General features: G+C 41.0%; 1 protein-coding gene across 9 annotated transcripts in view; it reads left to right on the top strand.

Moving 5' to 3' along the window:
- Window positions 1-23,824, top strand: part of NRCAM (neuronal cell adhesion molecule) — a 315,520-nt gene that overhangs the window by 139,715 nt on the left and 151,981 nt on the right. For all 9 annotated transcript variants that reach the window (XM_047753047.1, XM_047753040.1, XM_047753041.1 and 6 more), the window contains exon 3: window positions 5,791-5,867. The gene's annotated coding sequence lies outside the window, so the exon portion shown is untranslated. The remainder of the gene's footprint in view (window positions 1-5,790; window positions 5,868-23,824) is intronic.

Here is a 23,824-nt window from a genome sequence, read left to right as displayed (position 1 = left end):
AGTGAAAACCTTCTGAGGATGGTCTGTCTTCAGTGTGTTTAATTTGATTTATCAACAGCCCAGTGGTTTCATTTTTCTGAAAGGTAAGGCAGGGTACACACTGGTTCACCTGCACATTTCCCGTGAGGATGGACCCCTGCCTTGCTCCACCCCGACATTTAAGAGATCATAGAGTTGGTGCCAAGTCCCAACAAGTTTATTAGTCTTACAAGAGTAGGCTGAACCTGATGCGGAACTTGGGATTAGAAGTCAGGACTCTGTGACAGTTCCTCTGTGTCGCAACAGGTTATGGGTCTGGCAGTGTCATTGTAGCTTGGGTCGCTGGTCTGGTGCAGATTCAGTCTCTGGCCTGGGAACTTCTAAATGCCGTGGGAATGGCCAAAAAGAAAAAAAGAAGAAGTCAGGACCCTGTGTCCCCAGAACCTCCTCCAGCCAACTGTGGTAGAGGGGGTCCCCTCTGGGTGCCTTCTCTTTTAATTTGGCCACACCCGTGGCATGTGGAAGTTTCCAGGCCAGGGACTGAATCTGTGCCACAACAGTGACCATAGCCACAGCCAAAATGCTGGATCCTTAACCTGCTGCACCACCCAGGAACTCCTGGGTGCCATCTCTTTGAAGTTCTAGTTGGAGAAGCTGCTGTATTTCAGATCATAGCTCTCTGCTTTTGGGAATGCATGTTGTTTCGTCAGCTGCTGAAATGCGGAGTACTGGGCTTCACGATGGTTTTGGCCTTTTGCCGTACGGAGCTGAATTAGGCTGCAGGGTGACAGGCATGCCCCAGAGAAACCAAAGAGAAATGCCAATTTTAATAGGGTTGTTTGTTTATCCTTTTCTCTCCAGTTCTTAAGTATGAATGAGCCCCAGATTCAGTCCAAGGATCATGTCAAAGGCAGGAAGTTAAGGAAAAAAGAAGAGTTTGGGAGTTAGTCCATGATTGGTACTACTGAAGTTTTGTTAAGACCAAAGATTAAAAATAAGTTTGTAAATTGCTGTTGTTTTCTAGTGATAAAAGCACAAAACAATTTTGCATGTGACATAAACACATAATAGTGCAAGTGTTTCTGGTGCTCAGAAAAATATTTATCAGCTGTATTTATTTTTTTAAGAACATAAACAGGAAATAATTGTCACAGTTGAAAACAGAATGGCTTGAGGGTCAAATGCTTGATATATTAATGTAATCAACCCTTCATATACTATCACTAAGGCCAGTTTTTAGAAATCGACCTCACAGCAGCCAAAAAGTAAGCATTTTTAATGTCCTTACAGTTGTGCCAGAGAGTGTAAACTAAATGAGATTTTTGCCAGAGAATATAAACTAAATACGATTTTCAATGTTTTCACTTGCTGCTACTTTTAAAATGTATTTTTAAATTAAAATGTAGTTGATTTACAAGGTTGTGCCAATTTCTGTTGTACAAACAGGGTGACTCAATCATACGTATATACACATTCTTTTTACCTAACAGTGTTTGCAAAATAGATTTTTGATTATTTTGAAGGTTATGGATTCTCATTTTAAAATAAGTAAAGGAATAAACAAATCCTGTCAAAAATGAATGCCAGTCAAGGATTTGATTTATTTTGGAGCTGTCAGAATTTTTTTTTTTTATTTTTCTATGCGTGGTTAAAGCACGTATTCATTTTCTTGAATTATTGAAATTGTGTAATATTATACTTCTGCAACATTGAATCACTTTTATTATAATTGGTTTATGGTGTGTACTGTGGCCTTTGGGTTTGTTACATTTTCACCCAAATGTTATTCATCTTTTCTGAAAGCGACTTGTAAATTACATCCGCTCTCATTTTGACCTTTTGACTTAGGACGGGGTTTATTTCATAGGATAAATGGATTGTATTTTAGTAAAAAAAAAAAAAATTAAATTGTGACTTTGTTATTGGAAAAATAATCCTTCGCAATGATGTATTACCCTCTTCCATCAACCTGAATGTGTTTCAGAGGGGTGAAAGCCCATTGACACAGTTGTCAAAGCAAGAGTCATGAATGTAACAAAAATTCATTCCCTAGAAATGTTTGGTGTAATTGCTAACATGGTAATACAATTTTATATGCAGTCTTTCTGTGATCTTTGCAGAGGCTTGAGGGTTTAAATCTTCACCAGGATGTTAAAAATGGGCCAGTGCCCTTTCAGTGATACGTATAAAGCAGGGATGAAATCCTTTTCCCACATGATGCTTATGGGAAACCCTACCGGTTCTTGGTTCTTTTTACATAGGTGTTCTTTTCACGTAGGTGTTCTTTTTAGGGCATTTTGCCCTGAATTGGATTATACTAAAAATGATTCAGACTTACCAAAAGAGCCATATTCCTTTGCCTCCTTTTGAAAATTTAGGTTCAAAACATCTTCCACACCATACCCAATGGTATTTTTATACCTACCCCTTTTGCAAGACATTAATAAAAAGGATGTTTGGCAGAAGGACATAGAAATGCTAGTAAAATGGGTGTCACTGAAAGCTGGAAACTGTAATCCATAGGCAGAGGGTGGGGTGGGTGGTACCAGCTTTGAGCTGCGGGAACCTCCCACTGACAGCCACTGAGTTGTCCCCATTTGGGTCCTTCCTGCAAGTTTTGACCCTGTGGACCGCTCTTTCCCCTTCCTGACCCTCTTATTTCTTGGTTTCTTCGATGCCTTCCTCTTTCTGACAAATTCCCCTCTTACTCCCCTCCCCTTGCATCTCTGAAGCATCCCCACACCAAGTTTATCCTGTCCTCTCTCTAAAGCCATAGGGTGAAGCAGAAAAAGCACAAGTCTGGGATTCAGACAGAAGTGGTATTGGGTTCCAGATGTGTGACTTGCCGGTTGTATGACTAGGGTCCTCTCCTTGACCTCCCTGTGCCTTAGTTTCTGTCTCTCTGTCAAGGCGGTGATGATGCTTATTGCATTGGTACATCACCTGCATGTCTGGGGTGTAGTACACCCTATTAAATGTTAGTTCTCTTGGCTCTTCCTGGTATAAATTCAAGTAAAATTAGTTTTATTGACATATGTCTATAATTGACCAGCTCCTCAATATTAGGTTGTAGCCCCAAGTCATCTGTGAGAAAGATTTTCAGCAGTAGCTTCACAGCAATGTGGCGAAGGTTGTGGTGAAGATGCATTTCAAGGGCTCGGTTCAGCAAACTAAAGCACTCTTTAAGCTTCTGTTGATTTTACAGACATTTCTTTTAGAAGAGACCTTCAGAAGGCAGGAACAGGCCACCTGGTGAGTTGTGTATCCCCCTTACCATGATTATTTGGAGATAAAAAGGGCTTTGGTATGTTTTGGCCAGTGGACCCAAGAGTGCTTCCGTTCTGCTCTGCCCATGGGGCCCCCAAAGGAGATGCTTAAAGTGAGGATGCTGAGACATCAAGACAAAGTACAAATGCATTGTTAGCTGAGGTCTTGAACTTGAGTCCCAATGCCTCTGTTACTCTAGGCTGGAGGAGTTGACAGCTCCTCTCCCCTGAGTGAGTAATGACTGGGAAGCCATGCCCTACATTTGTCAGGATCTCATTTCCTAAAGCCCAAACCAGGGTCAGACATTAACACTGCAATGTGAAGAGAAAGACTGATCAAGGTCCACATCCAGTAACAGGAAAAAAAAAAAAAAAAAAAGATGGAATGGAAGGAGGGGTTTCCCAATTTTCAAGCGTGGTACTGAGCTACCACACCTGCCTCAGGTCATGGGCAGAAGCAGAGACAAGCTACACTGGGGGAGAGAGATGCGGAAAGATGGAGAGACGGCTAGGCTTCAGGGAGAGGAACGGGACCCCAGCCACATGCTGACCTGACCAAGTTCCATCTGTAAAAGGTGCACTCACATATCAGGACAACAGAAAGTCACAAAATCATTCTATTAATAAAATGAAAAGGTTTTTTTTTTTTTGCCAAAATATCAGATGTCATGACCAAATCAGTGTGGTTACCCCTAAATCAGTGTTCCATCTGTGTTTTCTGATTCATCTTTGGGGGGAGGCAGGTGTTACCCCCAGAAGCCAAGAATCTTGTATGTTGGTTCCTGAAACATCCCCACAGCAGCCTTCCTTTCCAATCTCTTCCCTCTCAGACAGGTACTCTTCTGATAGCTGTTCTTTCTTCTTGCCCAAAACCTTTGGTAGGTCTGCATGGTTCTTATGTTCCAGTCCAGACTTGTAAATTGGTTGGTGCTCAACCCTTTGCCCTCCAGTAGCATATGAGCCCTGTAGCCTCCCCTCTTTGGCATGTTCCCTGCCTCCCACTGTTACCGTGTCTGTAGCTCCATTGCCCTGCCAGTGGGGACATACCACCCACTTTGTCATTGCCATTCCTTTGTTGCTGTCCTTCCCTCTGCTCAGAATGCCCTTTCTGCCTACCTTTAAGGTTTAACCCAAGTTCACCTCCTGTGGAAAGCCTTTTTTGATGCCCCCTTGTAGAATTAATTATTCTTTTGTGGTTTCAATAATATGGTCTCTAAATACTGTGTTTTATGGTAGTTCTGTTTTCCCATCGGTAGGTGGACTGAGATCTCTTGTGGTAGGAAACATGCCCTATTTACATTTATTTCTTGTTCCTTATTGATATTTATCCAGCCTATTGACAGATACATATTAAATGTTCACTGTATTTATTTAGTTGAATTGTTATTATAGATATAGCTTCAAAGCCCTGTAGACTCCTACACACTAGACTTTTTGTAAGTAGGAACTGAATGACAAGAAAAGAAAACTTTGTTTACCCTAAAATTGGTTTTAGTTCCAAGGGAGAATCACTAACTTGTGCAACATTACTATTTTGTCCCAATAAAATATTGCATCAGGTCCAGTGAAAATCTACTGAGTGGTTTTACATGTAGTTATGATAAAGCTTTTTGGAACTTAATACAGAAGATATTTTATAACACATGCATAAACTAAAACATCTGAGATGATGACACACGTTTTTATTTTAGTAATAGAATCATTTTGCAATTCATAGTTGTCTTAATATTTGTGTGCAGCCAGGAGTTCCTGAATTGACACTTGTTTCTCTTCTCTGAAAGGTTTTTCAGAGGTTGATATAGTATGACTTCTGTTTCCAAAAGTCCAAAGTCCAAAAAGGCACAAATCCTCTTTTAGAAAACCCATGGATGCCCCTGAATTGGTTGTCTTAAAAAAAAAAAAAGAAAAAAAAAAGAAGCAAGAGAGACCTAATGTGCTTAGCTGTGATTGTTTTACTCCTCGTCTATGTTGTCTCTTCCCGGCTGATTCTCAGCTGGAATATTTGCAGAGGCAGCATTCAGGCTGCAGAGAGGAGGGTTGGAGATTGCCAAGCTCTGGCATTGTCCATAGCTGGGCCTTTGTCAAAGCCCAGAGGGGTCTTCTCTGCTCTTGGCTGTCCCCATCATCTCTTGATGACTCTCGTTGAAAACTTGGAGCCTTTCAAACATTGTCAGAAGAACTCCTACTCTACTAAAGAAAACATTTAAATAATAATAATCCCACAAGAGGGAACTATTTTACCACACTGTGTACATGCATTACCCTCTATTCCCATGAACTGAAAAAAGGAACCAGACATGACCCTTTTGGTTGAGATCCATTAAGGGAATGGCTACCAGAGTTTCAGTCACCTCTCCTCTGTCACTTTTGATTGAAAACAGCGGAGATATGTTTTGGCAAATCTATTCATAATTTGTCTTTCCTTGCAGGGCTCCCCGGTAATTGTGTTTCCCATCGGGGAGTCAGTTGGAGTTAATGTATTGACAATCTACTCTGATTGATGATGAATGTCTCGTTAACATTCCCCCCACTCTTCAACCCACAGAGCAAGCCGGGAAGATTTGTGGCTTAAAGAATCAAAAGCAAGGACAACTTCTGCAGATAAGAAGGTCTTCTTCAAAGGTAGGAGTTTATCTTCTTAATAGGATTAAATGAGTTGCTGGTTAAAGGAGGGAATTACACCATAAAATAATGTGATTATGTGATATTATTGCCGTATTTAATACTGTCAATCCAAAGAGTATGATGAAGGACAGGGAGTCGGGATATAGCTGCAAAAACATTAATCGTACTGCTTGTCAAAGAGGATGGATCAGACACACAGAGAAGAAAGCCAGCCCTTCACATCCTTTCACAGTAATAAGATCTTTGTTTTACTAAATTGCAAATCATATAAAGTTTAGAACATAGACAGCAGAATAGAAGCATTGCTGGTCAACGATATGTTTTTGAAGGAATTAAAGGTTTAAAATTATAAGGAATTATAAGAAGAGAGTACATGATTTTTTAGGTCTCACCATGAAGTCTAAAGAATACAAAAGTCCATTTGGAAAGTTTGAATGTTACTTTGATGTGTGCTTTCTGCTCTGTAAATCCCTTCCCCACCCCTCATTTCCCACCAGCCCAGTCCAGTTTATATCATTTAGACTTATCAGCTCTAGAAAGGACTCTGCCAGGACAAGGCCATCTATTACAGTCTTGAACTTGATGAAAAATATCTTAACTGGCGATCTGGAACATAGTTCAGAGAACTTATCTCAAGCAATAATAGCTTTTTTAAGGAATTTTATGAGAGCGTGATTGTTCAGCCTTTAGTTCTTTACCTCTTAGGCTTTTTAACAAATTTTTTAACAAATAAAAAAAACCTCCATGGAATTTAATTAAGAAACAAAGATTGTATGCAAGATTTTGAGGTCGTAAAATCTTGCAAGATGTCATCCCTTGTCCTTGAGAAGTCTTAAATTGATCCATCGCTATGTCATTTTGTGTGTTAGAGGAAGTGATTCATGCCTTAGTTAACTCTGCTTCCAGTGTGTTGTATAGAACCTGAATTCATTGTTTGGAATATTTCAAAACTCCCCCAGAAATCACCAAATCAGTAGGCTGAAAACCAAGAAGGTTGCGTTGTGACTCAAACAGCACACATTTTGTTCTTCTTGGAGAGTTCTTTAAAAGTGAAAATTGGAGTTCCCATCGTGGCTCAGTGGTTAATGAATCCGACTAGGAACCATGAGGTTGCGGGTTCAGTCCCTGCCCTTGCTCAGTGGGTTAACGGTCCTGCGTTGCTGTGAGCTGTGGTGTAGGTTGCAGACGCGGCTCGGATCCTGCGTTGCTGTGGCCCTGGTGTAGGCCGGTGGCTATGGCTCCGATTTGACCCCTAGCCTGGGAACCTCCATATGCCATGGGAGTGGCCCTAGAAAAGGCAAAAAGACAAAAAAAAAGTAAAAATTAGTAAAGACTAGCAACATTGCCAAGGTAGATAATTATGCCTAAAACCAAGAGAGCCTTAATTTTGTGTAAGTTGCCCTTTGAATGGAATGCTGCCTCGTTAATGTAAAATGACTTACTTTATGAAGTTTTGATTCGCCTAGACATACCCGCTCCAACGAGAGTCCGTTTTTCCTAAAATAAAGACACTTGCAAGGTGAGGCAGTGTAATAGACCCCTCCACTCTGGCAGCATCGTGGAAGTCTGCATACACTCAATCACAGTTGTTAGGAACTAGGAATGAATAGTATGCTGGTGTAACTTACCCTTTCCTGATCCTTGGCCAGCAGTGCCATACAAATGAATGTTGCTTCCATAAGACTCTTAGGCAAGCCAAGCATTTTATTAAAAGATGATCGCTGATAATTTCCAGAAGCAGCCAGACTTCTTGGTCATCATCAGCAGGTGGCTCCGTGGGGGCTGTCAGGAACAGGGTGGGCTTCCGTGAGGGAAAAAGGGTACGTGAGACTTTTCTGCAAGAAAGCACCAGAACAGATAAGGTGAAAGTTTACAGTTGAGTCTTGTGGCCACTAGGTATACTTGTTAGTATAATAGAGGTAAAACTTAGCCTTTGATTCCTGGGAGCCTGATTTTTGTCTCTGGGACTTAGGCCCCTAGGGCCTTTGTTCTTCAGCTCCCAAAAGCTGTTTTGCCCAAGGCTGTTCTCTGGTCCTTTTCCAAAATGGGGGTACTCTTGTCTTGCGGTCTTGGTGGTAAATGAAGTGGCCTACCAAAAAATAAATAAATAAATAAAAATAAACCAGCAGCAGCAGTAAATTGATGGCAAGTTCTTCTGTAGATAATATTGTGTGACACTCAGGAGAAGGAGAAAAAATGAAACACCAGGAGGTGACTTGTAAATGGTGAGAGGGGAAAATATACAAAGACAGGGCAAGCGAAGGGGCTGCCGGGGAAGGAGTGCCTCGTGCCCAGCAGTGGTGCTCAATACAGTGGATCCTCCTCGGAGAGTTTTCCTGGCTGGTTGCATTATTTTCTCATTCCTTCACTGCCAGAAAGGTATGCGACTTCACATCTATCTTCTCCAGCAACAAGTGAGAAAGTTCGTCGACCTTTCCCGCATTTTTTCTGTGATCTTGGCTGGTCTTTTGTCAGATGATTACAGCGAACTTGTAGTCATCAGGCACCAGGAGAGTCACGAAAACGTCTCATTTTATCTTTGCGAAGGACTGAGTCTGGTTGAAACTAAATGCTGAGTATCTCCCCAAGGCTTTCCCTTTGCCTCACAAAGAGGCCCTGAAATTTCCTCTAAAGCACACTTGTATTCAGAATGTCCCCAGGCTATTCAAGAATTTGGCCTCTGACATTAGAAGAGAAAGTTGCTCTCCAGCTACTTAGAGTTTTCAGTCGCCTTTCCCACGTTCACCAGTGGGCTGTGGTATCCGAAAGATGTGGGCAGCCAGAGGCCAGGTCTTTGAAGCCCAAGCCCCACCCCCACCCTCTGTCCATGTCCGGTGGCGTCTAAAAACTGCCTTTGCATTCATCGTCAGCACAAATGTGTAAATTCTCTCCAAGGATCTTCTGTCTTCGGTGCGGCTTAAAATCCTTGAGCGGCAACGTGGGACAGCTAATGATGGAATTTCAGTAAGCCACCAGTTGAGAAGAGGAGATGTACTCTAAATCATTCCATGTAACTGGTTTTCTGCTCTGGCTCCATGTGTGTAAGTCTGAGCCTGGTTGCAACCATGATGAGGCCAAAGAAGGGTGGTCCCTGTGCCAGTTCCCACTTGGGAAGCTGTAGAAGGAGGAAAAATCAGACAGGTCATTGGAGTTATTTAATGATTGTTTTTGGTTCATGATTTGAAAGGTGTTCTTTCCATTGGACTCATAGTAATAACTTTTAAAATGATGCATGCATCTTAGGAGAATGGTGGTTATATTCTGAGTAGATAATAGCAAAACTGTTAACAGTAAAAGAAATATATATATCATTTTTTTTTCTTTTTATGACCGCACCTGTGGCACATGGAAGTTCATGGGCTAGGGGTCTAAGTGGAGCTGCATCTGGGTCCTACACCACAGCCACAGCCACAGCCACGCCAGATCCTTAACCTGCTGAGCAAGGCCAGGGATTGACCCAGCATCCTCACAGAGACAACCTCGGATCTGTAACTTGCTGAGCTACAATGGGAACTCCAAAACTTTATCTTATAATTGATTGATAAATATGAATCAATATGTTATTACAAAGCCCAGCTGGTAGCATTCCTGTTGTGGTGCAGTGGAAACTAATACAACTAGTATCCATGAGAATGAGGGTTCGATCCCTGGCCTCGCTCAGTGGGTTAAGGATCCAGTGTTGCCTTGAGCTGCAGTGTAAGTTATAGATGCGGCTGGAATCCCCTGTTGCTATGGCTGCGGCGTTGGCCAGCAGCTATAGCTCCGATTTGACCCCTAGCCTAGGAACTTCCATATGCCAAGGGTGTGGCCATAAGAAGCAAAAACAAACAAAAAACAAAATAAAACAAAACAAAAAACAAAGCCCAGCTGGGACTACTGTTTTTTGATGCTCTTTGATGGTAAAGAGGTCTACCAAAGTTTTGTCCTACAGGATTATTTTGAAGGCTGAGAAGTTTCATTTCCTGTTGCTCAATACCAGACACATCTAGAAGACATACATCATCCACTAAAGGGATACTTGCCTCACAAAACTAGAGATGAAAAGCTCATCAGCCAAAGGAAGTTACCCTGGGAAGCCCAGAACTTGCAAAAAGCAAGACAAGGACCTAAATAGAACCGAAAGATATTCACCTCTTGATGGTTTTAGGAGATACTTTAGAGTATCCTGGAGGCACACTTGAAAGAAATAGTCAGACATCCTGCAAAGTAATTGAAATCGAGAATCCATGGAAGGCCCATCTGTTTGCCAGTTGGGAGGGGCAAAAGATATTCACCTCTTGATGATTTTAGAGCAGTTAAAATTGATTAGGTATTTGATCAACTAGAAATCCAGAATGATACTTACTAATTTCCTTCCTCTTCCCCTGACCTATGATGGGGGCAGGCTCCAGATCTTAACTCAGCGATAGCATCTCCTGAAGCGGTACCAGGTACCATCCTGGACAGTCCCTCCCCTGGGGGTGTGGCAAATGTCTTCATGGAATGAGTGCTCACCACCCAAGAGCAGCATTCTCAGAAGCCAAAAGAGAGGGGGGAACGTTCTGTCCTTCCATCCCCCTGGTGTACTGCCCAGCTTTCCATTTCTGTGCAGAGTCTGAGTAACGCCCTGTGACCAGGGATCAGAAAGAAGCGTGTTAAATCCACAGACAGTGTTTCTATAGGGAGCTTGAGGTATCAGTTATCATACACCTCCCGGTAGTTCTCTCTGCATCATTATGGCATCTGTGATTGAGATGCCTTTATTGATTAAGTCCTTTCCACCCCTTGCAGCCTGCCCTGAGGATTTTTAAGGGACACAACCATTTTTCCCCTGGAAACCCGCCCTCTCTGCCTGCATTGCTTCAGGCTGCTCAGTTTAGTAGCTGTCTCTGCAGCTCAGGAAGAGCTGTGGAAGGGCACCGGAGGAAAGATATCAGCCTCCTCTCTTGGGGAGAGTGGGAGGTGGGAGGTTGTGCCAGGGCGAGAGAGTGATGCGAAGGGTGGCATCATGCCTTGTGGCAGCAGCAATTCGTGCTGGTTGTCAAGAGAAGGAATCCTGCACCTTGCATACATTCCTCCCCTCTCCTCCCACTGTGGTGCAACAGGGAGAAGTGATCCACTTTCCAACTGGAAGGAAAAAATTGCCTGGATCGCTCTAGTACAGGAAGTGTGTAGCGACTTAGCGTTCTGATACCAAAGGGCTGATGCAGTGACCTTTTCAGGTACTTACTGGATCAAATTTGTTTTCCCTGATGCACTTTTGGCTGGAAACTTTTAAATGGTTTCTAGGGTCACCAGCATTTTAAATGGTTTCTGGGGTCATGAGGCTAGATCAGTGGAACGTGGGCTTTAATTTGGGGTCTCACTAAATGACTGGAACTGTGGCACCAGGGAGGGGAACCGCTGCCCTGTGACCCTTGTTCCCATCAGCACAACCTCTACTGAAAGAACTCTGCCTCCTGGGAGCGAGTTAATTCAAAATGATCATTATAAACGGCATCCTTTATTCGTTCTGAATTATGATCTTTATGTTCAACATTCTCGTGACCAAAATCAATATTTATTGAACTCCGTCCATCCTAAGCTACTCCGAAGCACTCTGAGTGTTGACAGGACTGGAAAACCTTCGAAGCTCGCGTCCTTCTGACTCTGGACATACAAAGGTGGGCTTGTGTTATCATAGCCCTTCCACCCAGCATCTGGACATTTTATCCCTGGCTGCCTCCGGAGGGAGTCAAATCCTGACAGCAGGGTTATCTAGGGAACTACCCAGGAGGAAAATGAAGCCCAGTGTGGAGCAGGAGGCCAGGCCCAGGCCCCTGCTGGGACTGCAGTATGTTCCTGTCACATCTGACTGCAGACACAAATAGATACTTGGACTTTTTCTCTTTTCTTTCTTTCTTTCTTTTTTTTTTTTTTTGCTTTGTTGTGTTTTATTTTGCCTTTTGTGACAGCATTCGTTTTGTCAGGCAAAGAAAAAAAAAAAAAACCCTCTTGGAAGGAATCAAGTTTTCATATCTGCAGAAGGCATTGCTGCAGCTTTTGTCAAACTTAGCTGGGCTGTAAAGGGTCTTTGTTTCTGGTTGACTGTTGCAGAAAGCCAGTCCATAAACTAGCCCTCAGCCGGGAGAGAATGATTTCTATTGAACAAGTCGAGTACGGTATGGTGCATGGGGCCAGTCCTGAAAAGGGTTTTGTCTCTTGCAGCATGGTGGAAATTCACATTCATATTGCTGGGGCGCGTTCGTTAGTATGCACGGTTAAACAATGGGGATGCCAGCTGACGCGTCCGTGTTGATTAATGCATTCCTGGAACGTGTTGATTAATGTCTTCTTGTGAGGCCTCCTTAAGCCGAGGCTGCACCTGAGGTGTGTGTGATGCGTCTCCTCTCTGCTGCTGCATCCCTCACATGGACCCATTTGCACGTGGGTCTTCCGGGTGTCTGTTTCACACCAGCGCCTTTGTAACGAACACCATAGATCTAGCAGACTTTTTTAGGGGAATGGTCTCTTCTGGTAGAAGCGTTCTCTGTTAAAATCTAGCTGGGACTCTCTAAACCATGACGTTCATAGAAACGTAAATCCTCGGTGCCATCCCTCTGTCCTATGGCTGATCCTGTCCTGACTTTCATTTTTGTTCTTCTCAAAGTTTTTGTAAAGAAAAGTACAGAAAATACTCATGGAGTGCAATTGTCACTTGAATAATACAGGAAGAGCTATGCAAATGGACTGCCCCTTAGATGCTTGCTGAACTTGGCGTCTCAGTTGGCAATCCACTCTTCCCAGAGACAGGGATTTCCATCAGCCTGCCAGGGTAATTACTTTTCCAGTGGGCTTCATTCAGGGTTGTGACATTTCTTGCTCTATTATGAATTCCCATTAAACAACCTATTTTTTTTTTCATAGATTGTTTCCCAAAAGATCCATCTTGATGGGGTTCTGCTTAGCTGATGGTTTGAAAAAGATATGTGATTGAGAGTTTTTACTTGTTTGGTATCTTGTGCTTGTTATTTGAGACAGAAGAATTCTACCGCCACCTTTAAAGCTTGCTGACCCTAAGGTACAACCACTATGGAAAACAGTATGGATGTTCCTTAGATAACTAAATATAGAACTACCATATGATGCAGCAATTCCACTCCTGGGTGTATAGCTGGAAAAAGCTATAATTCAAAAAGATACATGCACTCCTATGTTCATTGCAGCACTAGTCACAATAACCAAGATATGGAAACAATGTATGTGTCTATTGACAGATGAATAGGTTGAGATTTGGTACATATATACAATGGAATACTACTCAGCCATAAAAAAGAACAAAATAATGCCATTTGCAGCAACATGGATGGAACTAGAGATTATCATACTAAGTGAAATAAGTCAGAAAGAGAAAGACATGATATCACTTATATGTGGAATCTCAAATATGGCACAAATAAATCTATCTACAAAACAGAAAGACATTCACAGACATGGAGAACAGACTTGTGGTTGCCAAAGGGGAAGGGGAGGGATTGGGATGGACTGGGAGTTTGGGGTTAGTAGGTGCAAACTATTACATTTAGAATGAATGAGCAGTGAGGTCCTACTGCAAAGCACAGGGAACTATATCTACTCTCCTGGGATAGACCAGGATGGAAAATAATATTTAAAAAATATTTTAAAAATTCAGCTTCTTGATATTTATAGCATCATAATAAAGTGTTTTCTTTTCTTTTTTTGTCTTAAAAAAGCCTTGCTTATCATGGAATTTTCATCAAGATGGCAAAAATGATGAGAAAGCCATGTTCTAAAATGGTGAGAGAAGGTCTGAGCATAAGAGAAATGATTTAGTGGGGCTGATGTGATGGTATTGCCACTTTGTTTTGAGGCTCCAACCATAGCACTTTAACAGAGGAAACCAGTAATACTGAAAAACTAATTTTTTTCCTAAAAAAAAAAAAAAGGCAACAAGTTCATTCTGAACAAGAAGGAATTGTTATATATTAAAGAATTCAGGAGTTCTCTTGTAGTGTAGTGGGTTAAGGATCTGGCATTGTCACTGCAATGGCTTGGGTCACTGTTGCAGCACAGGTTCAATTCCTGGCCCAGGAACATTCATATACCTCAGCCAAAAAAAAAAAAAATCAGATAAAGAATTCATGTGTGAAACTTACATAAAGAAGTAGTGGCATCACTGATACACTAATTATTGGCATGAATTTAATGGTGAAAGATGACGTGATAATTTTGAAAATAGGGCTTGAGATATGGTTCTTTATTTCATGTAGACTTAGCAAAGGTCTACTTTGGAAGGGTCATAGGACACATGACTCCTGTGTTATTTAATTAATACTCTCTAACTCCCAACCTGCTGTTACTTTAAAAGGTTTGGTTCTGTCTGCCTCACAGGAATGTGTGTGGGGGAGTAAAGTAAAATATTGAATTACTTCATCAGCATCTGTATACATAAGTTTCTCGCTAAAAACGTGAGGTAGACAAAATATGTGTTGAAATCCTTGTAATGCATATTTGATGTGGAAGACATCGTTGGGAAAATTAATCTTATTTGATTTTCAGAGAACCCCTAATTATCTGGTATGTTTAAAAGGGAAATGCACCAAAATAGCTGCCTAAGAGGGAGTTCACATTTATGATTAGACATGCATTTTCCTGGTTAGCTTGAATTCTACAAGAATTGAAAGGATAAACAAAGAGAAGCAGCGGACATGATTAATCCGTTTTTCTGCAGAGCTTTTGATACTGTACTGAATAAAAGCCTTGCTGACAGAAGCTGTTATCCTGGTGAAGGAAAGCCCATAAGAACAGGTTATGAAAGGAGAGAATGGAAGGCAGAGAACCATCCACATGAAGAAGGGGCACAGAGAAAATGGTTCCTGCAAATTTCTTTTCTTTTTTTTTTTTTGTCAGTAAGGCTCAAAGAATACATATTTAATGTAGTTCTCTTAAATGGTTTTTGTTCCCTGGGGCAAACAAAAAAATCTGAGAAATAGAATTTGATAAATATAACTAGACACAACTACCATATTAAATTATTCAAGTGACCTGGAAAATATATCAATCTAAGTGTCCTGTAAAATATTTATTATATAACATTTCCCTTTACAGAGAGTCCAAATATAGATATGTTTTAATATTGAAAACATATCTATATTTTCAAATTGATTTGTTGTGCAAAATAATAAAAAGCTTTCTTGCCTAGAGGAGTAGGAAAAAAAAAAAAAAAAGACATGTCCTAGGTGCCATCCTCTGGCACCATCCTGGGTACTGAGACCGTGCTCTGTAAATACTTGTTGAGCTGAAATGAATGCTTGTTATGTATCCAAACCAGAAGTTATCCCTAGAGAGAGAACTTTCCCTCTAATTTTCTCTCTGGGTCTTCCCATGCGTTGTTGATACTTTTTGGTTACCTGGAACAGCTTTATGGTAAATAAATGAAATAAAATTTTCACTTTACTGAAGACTAGGATTTTTCTGTTGTAGATCAAGCTCCAAGTTCAGTAAGAAAGTAGATTTCAAATATTTACCTTTTAATGGTTTTGCTGATTCTGTCCAAATTATTTTTATTACAGAATTGTAGTTCTCTTGATTTAATAACACACAGAAGGTGGAGTTTCCTGGTGACTCAGCAGGTTAAGGATCTGGTGTTGTCACTGCTGTGAGGCAGGTTTAATCCTTGGCCTGAGAACTTTTATATGTCATGGGAGCAGAAAAAAAACAAAAACAAAAACACAGAGTAGCCTTACTGACTGTTAAATGTGTGATATGGCAAAAAGTGCTCTGGGAGTTCAAAGGAGTGGGGACCACTAGATATTGGAAGGGCTGATAGAGATTTCTGACAGATTTGAACTTGACCTGATCATTGAAGAAAGAATGGTACTAAAACTCGTTCAGAAAAATACATTGAAAAGAGGACACTTTCCAGTGGAGGAAATGGCACTCTTGAGGTGAGAGGGAGATAACCGTATTTGCATGGCCAAATGGAAAAAAAATAAGTAAACCAATTTAAAGCAGAAAGTAGACCTAAGGTGTGGTGGAAAATGGCATCGGAGAGCTGTTTGTTCTTCCTTTTTTTCATGAATAAATAAACGTTTATTCATTCATCTAGAGCGACTATGTTTCAGACACCCTCAGAGAGTCGCAAGCAAGGTACACTGTACAAGACAGGTATATAGCACAAGTATTGCAACATGGTGTAATTAGTCCAAAAAAGATAACAATAATGCATATGTATATACTTATGTGTGTGTATGTGCACATAAAGGTATATGGTGATGTAAAGGTAAATGTGACAATTCTGCGTGGTAACATCAGGAAGATCCTTGAGGAGGAGGCTCAAAGATGTGGAGGCATCTTCCAGGCACATGTGGAGAAGGATGTTCCAGCCATTGGAGAACAGAGGCAATGTGGATACCACTAGAATCCTGGCACTGGGTACACTTGGATTGCATTGACTTGGTTGAAGGTGGAGAAGTTGGAGGTGCCATAAAGGCTGGTTGGAACCAGGAGTCCACTTAAGGATTCTGAGTAAGAGAGTCACATGATCAGATCTGAGTTTAGAAGAGATACCCTGTCAACTATATGAGTGACAGTGGAAGCTGGAAACCAGGAAGAGGTGAGAAACTGGGAGAAGCAGCAAGGGAGCCCGACCCAGGGTCCTAGCAGAGAGGGATAGTTTAGAGTCTGTTCAAGTGGACCTATATGCCACTCAACGAAGAAATGAAGAATGAGGAAAAGCAAGTCCTGACTCCTGGCTTTAGAGACTGGTGGACAATGGTGCTACTGACCAGAACAGAAAATGCAGAAGGGCTACTTCTGAGAGGAAGAGAAAGGATTCTGTTGTGATTATATTGAGTCTGAAATATGTCTGATTGTGAATAGACTATAGTGGGTTTGAACAGTGTTCGGTTCTGAACCCATTAGGTTCATGAGTGGGAAGTGAGGTTGGGCCCACCATTGTCCGGAGAGAGTTTATCAGTATCTTAGGAAAATTCCCTGAAAACACTTGAAGACAAGGGAGGCAGTTAGGAAACTGTGTGTGGTAGATGCATGAGAACTGAGATCCCCCAATTAGGAGCAAGGCTGAGGGAATAGTGAGAGATGCCAGGAGGCAGGCAAGCAGCTGCTGGAGAAAGCAAGCCCTTGCCTGTCATCATTTGCTTTGCATTTAGTTGAGCTTTTGTCCTTGGATTCCATGAATGCAATCCTAATGGAGACATCTCTGCCTTAGGTGAGTTCCATCTGTGAAACTAAGAATTGGCTAGGCAGCAGTAGTAACTGGGCATCCTGGGTTGTCCTAAGAATTAGTATCCTTTTTTCTGTGTGAAGAAGGGAGGTGGTTTCCTGTAGACCATATGTGAGGAGAGTCAATGCCACCAATCATTGCCAAGAGAAAAACCGGCCACAGAAACCAGAAGGTCAAAAACTGTTATTAACCAAAGGACCTCGAATGTACCCAATTTAGACTGAAATGACTTTCTTGAAGAGTGACAGAAAATTTTGCCAAGGGCAGAAATGAAGTAAAACAGTACATGGCATTCCCCAGGGTCACTAGAAACAATTTTTTGAAGCAATAACATGGGACAATATGTCAGTCTTACTAAGCAGACACATTTGAGCCCAGTGTAAGGGGAAAGAGCGGCATTGTTTTGCTTCTGTTTTTGTTAAGTTCATGGTGGTGTTTTGTTTTTTGGCTTTTGTTTTTTTGTTCTATGAGCACTGTTTGGAAAGGGCGGCCAGTTAGACACAGGCCAAGTGATTGAGGTGGTATTTCCATGCAACATTCCCATTTTAATAATTCTTTCAGATTTCTAGATGAAAGACAGCTTAACCCTGGGGCACATGCTAAGATGAATCACAAGTCTCAGAAATATTGTCCTAAAGTGATGCTTTGGGTGCAGAGGGAATTCATGTGTACTTACGGACACATTAGGGCATCATTAATGCCCCCAGTCATCATTTTAAATGCCCCACTAATAATTTATATTCATACACTTTGCATTTTGCACTCCTAGGTATTTCTTAATCAAAACTCATACCACTGTGCATCCATCTTCTTTTCAGTCAATCAAATGGAAGAGGACTGTAGGTTTTTATAAATAGAGAAATTATCTCATTTCCTTTCTTCTTCTTATGCACACAGGATAAGCCGGGAAAAAGAAGACCCAAATTTGACTTGGTACTCTTTCATTTATCCCCAAAACGTAGGTGGGATGGGCTACTAAGTGGCTGTGAGGTTCTTGCCACGGGGCACCCTGCCTGCTTCCTTCTGCAGCTTTAGCAGTCCAGTCTTGTTGCTAATGATTTGCCAGGTGCCTGGTACCACCTGGTACCATCTTCATCAGTTTCTATTGTCCTGGAAGTCATACTGGTGATCCCTGTAGGCCATGGAACCTAGTTTCTGGAAGACCTGCCAATACTTAATTTAATTTCTGTAAATGTTGTCTTTAGGAAGAAAAAAAAAACAAAACAAAAAACCCAACTCTGATTTGTTTCCCACATCTTACTTGCATTGTTTGGAGTCTGGCTGGCATATAACGTACTTTGGCATCTGCAATGAAATTACTTTTTTCATCTGCCAGTAATTTGCTTCCTGATACAAGGAATGGGAAATGTTTGTTCAGATATAAATTGCACTCATTCAAAACTATTCAATACGTATAGAATTCTTTGCAAATGATGTTAGTTCATTTACAGTTTAAATTCATTTTCTTATCAAAATTATCCTTTTTCTTCTTGGCATTATATGGCTGTGCCTTATATACTTCATTGTAATTACATGTTTTACCTCTGTAGATATGGAGAATGTTACACAGTTTTCTTTTTATAAATAATTACTTAAATTTTAAAAATTGAAGTGTAGTTGATTTACAGTGTTCTGTTAGTTTCTTGTGCACAGCCAAGTGATTCTGTTATTTATATATATATATAATATATTGATTATATATAAGGTAATTAATTTTAATGAGAATTTATGAGTCATTGAAATCCAGTTCTATAGAAATAGTCAATATAAGTAACTTCCTGAGTACAATGTAAAGTAAAACAGAATTTGTTTCTAAAAAAGATTGTCTATTACTGAATTGATTGATACTATTATATTTCGATCAAAACTACATGAATTTTAAAGCATTCTTTCTCATGATGGAGCTTCTGTTGACTCGTAAAACATTTCAGCGCCATAGCATCATCACCGTAATTTTAACCTTACAATACATTAGAAAAGAAGTTGAAATTCTAGGCTGTAAAGCCAGATCTGATGCAGATTTTGCCTGGTCCCTTTGTTATCAGTGTCTGTTTTCCTCCTGGCCTGTGTGTCTCCACCACGGAAGACACTTGCTGCCTTCTCTGGCCTGTTCCTTGGCCTCTTCCTGTTCAGTGCTCCTTATTCAGCACAACATGGAGCCAAGTCATTTCTCAAAGGGTCTCAGTGTCCCCAGGGGTACATTTGTCTTCTGCTTCTGTGTTTTGTTGGCGTATATGTATGACACGAGGACCTTTTTTAGAAAATAGATGTTTTTTCTTAGAAAATAGCATCTGGGACCCTGTAAGGCTGTATTCCATAAAGACAAATTAGTTTAATTTCATATGATATATCTTAACGTCTTCCCAGTGGTGATGGCCCACCTTCAATATTTAATAAGGTACAGTCAACACAGTGTTATAACAAAGCAATTGAGAATAATCAAAATAGCAGTATTTTTATATTGTTACTTCCTTCTTCCATACTTCCTTTCTCTCCTTTCCTTCCTTCCTCCCTTCCTCTCTTTCGCCTTCCCCTTCCTTCTTTCCTTTCTCTCTCTCTCACTCTTTTTCTCTCTCTCTCCCTCTCTCCTTCCTCTTTCTTTCTCCCCTCCCTCCCTCCCTCCCTCTATGCATCCATCCATGTACCCACCATCCATCCCTTCCTTCCTTCCTTCCTTCCTCCCTATGCTTATAAAAAATGGCCACAGAAGTTCAAGGAAGAATTAAATTTGTTATGTAGACAGTAATACCTTCAGAGTAGAATTGAATATTCCCAATGATATCTATTTTGAAAAGCATTAGTCTTCCTGTAACAATAATCACCATTTATGAGGCTTACCCTGTGCCAGATGTGTTCTAAGCACTTTCCGTTTTACTTCATGCTATCCTCACAGCATCATCCTCATTTTACAGATGAAAAAACTGAGATATGAGTTAAAGATATCACCTAGCTAGTAAATAGTAGAACGGGGGTTCACAACCCGAGTGAGGCTAATTCCAGAGCTTCACCATCACACCTCTGCTTGGCAAGAGAGGTGCTCACCAGAATGCTTGATTAGTTAATAAGGGACACCCTGACCTTGGGAGTTCTGGTCACTGTTCTGTGTGTACATGACAAATAAGGCCTCATATGGAAGTCAAAGCTATTACCCCTGCTGCCCATTCAATCAAATAATAAATCTAAAGGCTGTCAAGGTTGTTACACTGCACCTCTGGTGGTAAATATCCATTCCATGTTCATACATGTTGTGTAGAATAAGTGGATGCTATAGAAGGAGAAACAATATAATACAGTTGGAATGCTTGCCTGCTCCAAGGTGGTATTACAGCAGTGTTGGCCATTGTTTTTATCTCTTGTGAGGCTGATTGTATCTGAAAAGAAAAAGTTCTTTGTGTCAGTGTGCTTTACTCTTAGGTTTGACATTTTCCCACATTCATAAAAAGAATCATAACTAAAGCTTGTTCTTCATACCTCTCATCGCCCCGCCCCTCAATCCAACTTATTCCCTCCCAGAAGAAGGAACCCAAGCCATGTTTTATTCACATTGGGTTTTTTAAAATAAAATTTATATTGAAGCATAGTTGATTTACAGTGTTGTTAGTTTCAGGTATACAACAAAATGATATATATATATATATATATATACATACATACATTGCCCATTCTTTTCCCTATCCCCTTACCATCCTAACCCTGTGTGTGTTGAGAATCCCTGTTCTGCCATTTACTAGCTCCTATGTATACAGGTACATCTATTCGTCTGCATATTCTTTTCCATTATAGGTTTTACAAGATACTGAATAGAGTTCCTTGTGCTATATAGTAGGTCCTTGTTGTTTATCTCTTTTATGTATAGTAGTGTGTATCTCTTCATCCTAAACTGCTGCTAGTTTATCCCTCCTACTGCCTTTCCCTTTTGGTAACCATAAGTTTGTTTTCTATGCCTGTGAGTCTATTTCTCTTTTGCAGATAAGTTCATTCGTATCATTTTTTTAAGATTCCAAATGTAAGTGATATCATTTGATGTTTGCCACATAGGATTTTGAAGGCAGCAAACTCTACTGCTTCTCAGAAGAAATTATCTGACAACTGCTTTCGACGTGATTTCCCATTCCTTCCCCTATCCTCTTTCCATCCTAAACCTCTGTGTGGGTGTGTGGGTGTGGGGGTGTGTTGTCTTTTTCAGGCTGCATCTGCGGCATATGGAAGTTCCCAGGCTAGGGGTCCAATCGGAGCTGTAGCCGCCAGCCTACACCAGAGCCCCAACCTCGAGGGATCCAAGCCACATCTTTGACCTATACCTCAGCTCGTGGCAATGCTGGATCCTTAACTGAACGAGGCCAGGGATCGAACCTTCATCTTCACGGATGCAAGTGGGTTCATTAACAGCCGAGCCACGACAGGAACTCCCAGTGTGTGTATTTTAATAAAAGTTTCTGGAAAATAAATGAGTTTGAAAATCTAAAAAAAGGAACAGTTAAAACCTGTCAGTAGATTCAAGTACTAGAATTCCTTGCAGAGTGTTTTTCTTTTTGGACAGGGAGCCCTGATGACAAGTTCCTGAAATTACCACACAGCAAAACTATCCACTCATGACTCTCCCACCTATTTAGATTATAATTTCAACGATGTCTTTTAGAGAATGATCAGGATAAATATACACTTTTTGTTTAAATGTGACCATTAATACTAAAGTATGACTTTGCAACCCTGCCTTTTATTTAAATTTGTATTTAGTTTTTAAAATTATCTCGTCAAGTGTTTCATTCTGGATAATACTTACTTTTTACTCTGATTAAGTTTGTACAAAATGCAAACTCTTACCCTGACTTTGCTCTTACTCCTCTCCCCTGACTTTGCTGTCTATTCATTGTCCCTCTTGCTGTCCCTTGAACAAGCCAGCCTTGAACAAAGGCCATCTCAGGGCCTTTGCATGGTGGTTCCCTCTGTCTGGAACACTCTGCGTGTGTATGTCCCTGTGGCTTTCTGCCTCTTCTTCAGGTCTTTGCTTTCTGGAGAGCTATTTCCTGATTCTGTGCACCTGTTGATGTGTACACATACACACACGCACACACACACACACCCAGGAACCCTTATCTCCCTCTCTAGTTTTACTTTTTTCTCCATAGCACTTACTATCTAATAAATGATATGATTTGCTGTTTATTTTGGTATTATCTGTCTCCCTCTGCTAGAACACAAGGTCCACGAGGGCAAGGGCTTTCGTCTCATGGATTCATTAATGTTTCCCAGCACCAAGAGTACTGCCTCACATGTAGTAGGGGCTTCATTCGCTCAATGAATGAATGAATGAATGAATGTAGACTTAATGAACATTTAAAGTCTCAGCCCTTTGTCAGATAAGGTCATGAGCTAAATAAATTCCCCCTCACTTTTGTATAACCCTCTGACTTCCCAAGGTTCATCATTGTCACGGTTTAGGACTCGGCTCACTCATAAATTCTGCTCCCAGGAGGAAAGGGTATTGTGGCTTTCCATTGTTAACTGTGGAGGTGGAGTTGGAAAACAATCAAAAGAAATGTTCCTCTCATTTTTTGGAGCCCATGAACAAGTCTAGCATTTGTGTTTGAGAGAACAAATGTTCTTCGCAAAGAACAGATACTGTTCCCCCAAATCTTTGAAGTATGTCACTGACCCTGTAGCCAGTAGCTGAAGAAACAAGCATCCTAGTGACAAACATGGGCTTTGTTGGGATGAAAGTGAATCATAAGTTTACAAAAACTGACTGGGCATTTGGCTTGTGACTAATTCCTGGCAGTGACACAGAGGAGGCTCTTAACTGGCCCAGACACATATATTTAAAGCAAAGACCCTTGTGCCCAAAGAAATTAGATTTTTTTTTTTTTTTGGCCTTGTGTTCTCTTTTGGATGAAAAGAATGCATTGCTTAACTATTACATTTAGAATGGATAGACAGCAAGGTCCTACTGTGTAGCACGGGAACTATAATCCAGTCTCCTGGAATAGACCAGGATGGAAAAGAATATATATAAAAAAAGAATGTATGTATTTGTATGACTGAGTCACTTTGCTGTACAGTAGATATTGGCACACCATTGTGAATCACCTATACTTTAAATTTTAAAAAGAATGCATTACTTGAGATATAACCAACATTAAGAGCTGTGCCAAAGTCACAGCACTTTCTAATAGAGGGAAACAGATTACTCAGGGAGGGGGATTATCCTGCTTTATTTTTCAGAGGTTCTTTTTTTCAATAATTCATTTACGTTGTTAGTTGTAAAGCCGCCTTATGAATCAGAACAATGTTCCTATCGGCCTCCTAGTTGCTGTTCTGTGTTTTGTGGCATAAACATTGAAGCCGGTATGTTTTTTATCAGTGCGATGAAAGGCTTCATCGACCCCCTGAATGCTGTACTGATACAGTGATTTCAGGATGCTAGGAGCCCCCCTCCCCGCCCCCTTTAAAAGCACACCCCAGCCTACTGGCTAATTTCTAAATTTCTCCTGCTAGAGCTTGCTTTCCTTAGTTCACTGCTATATTTATTGAGCTGCTTCTGCTTCAGTCACATCACAGGATTAGCTCCCAGTCACCTGCGTACTCTCCCATGTGCCAGGGACTTTAAGCTTTGATTCCTGTTGAAACGAAGCCCCTGAGGCCTCATCAGGATGCGGTGCTTTAGTGGTTCCACGTTTCCTCCCTTTCCTGTGAAAGATACGAGGATACCAAATACCTGAAGGGAGCAAAG

This window comes from Phacochoerus africanus, chromosome 11 (assembly GCF_016906955.1).
Source record: "Phacochoerus africanus isolate WHEZ1 chromosome 11, ROS_Pafr_v1, whole genome shotgun sequence".
Classification (NCBI taxonomy): domain Eukaryota; kingdom Metazoa; phylum Chordata; class Mammalia; order Artiodactyla; family Suidae; genus Phacochoerus; species Phacochoerus africanus.
This window is presented reverse-complemented; position numbering and strand designations above follow the sequence as displayed.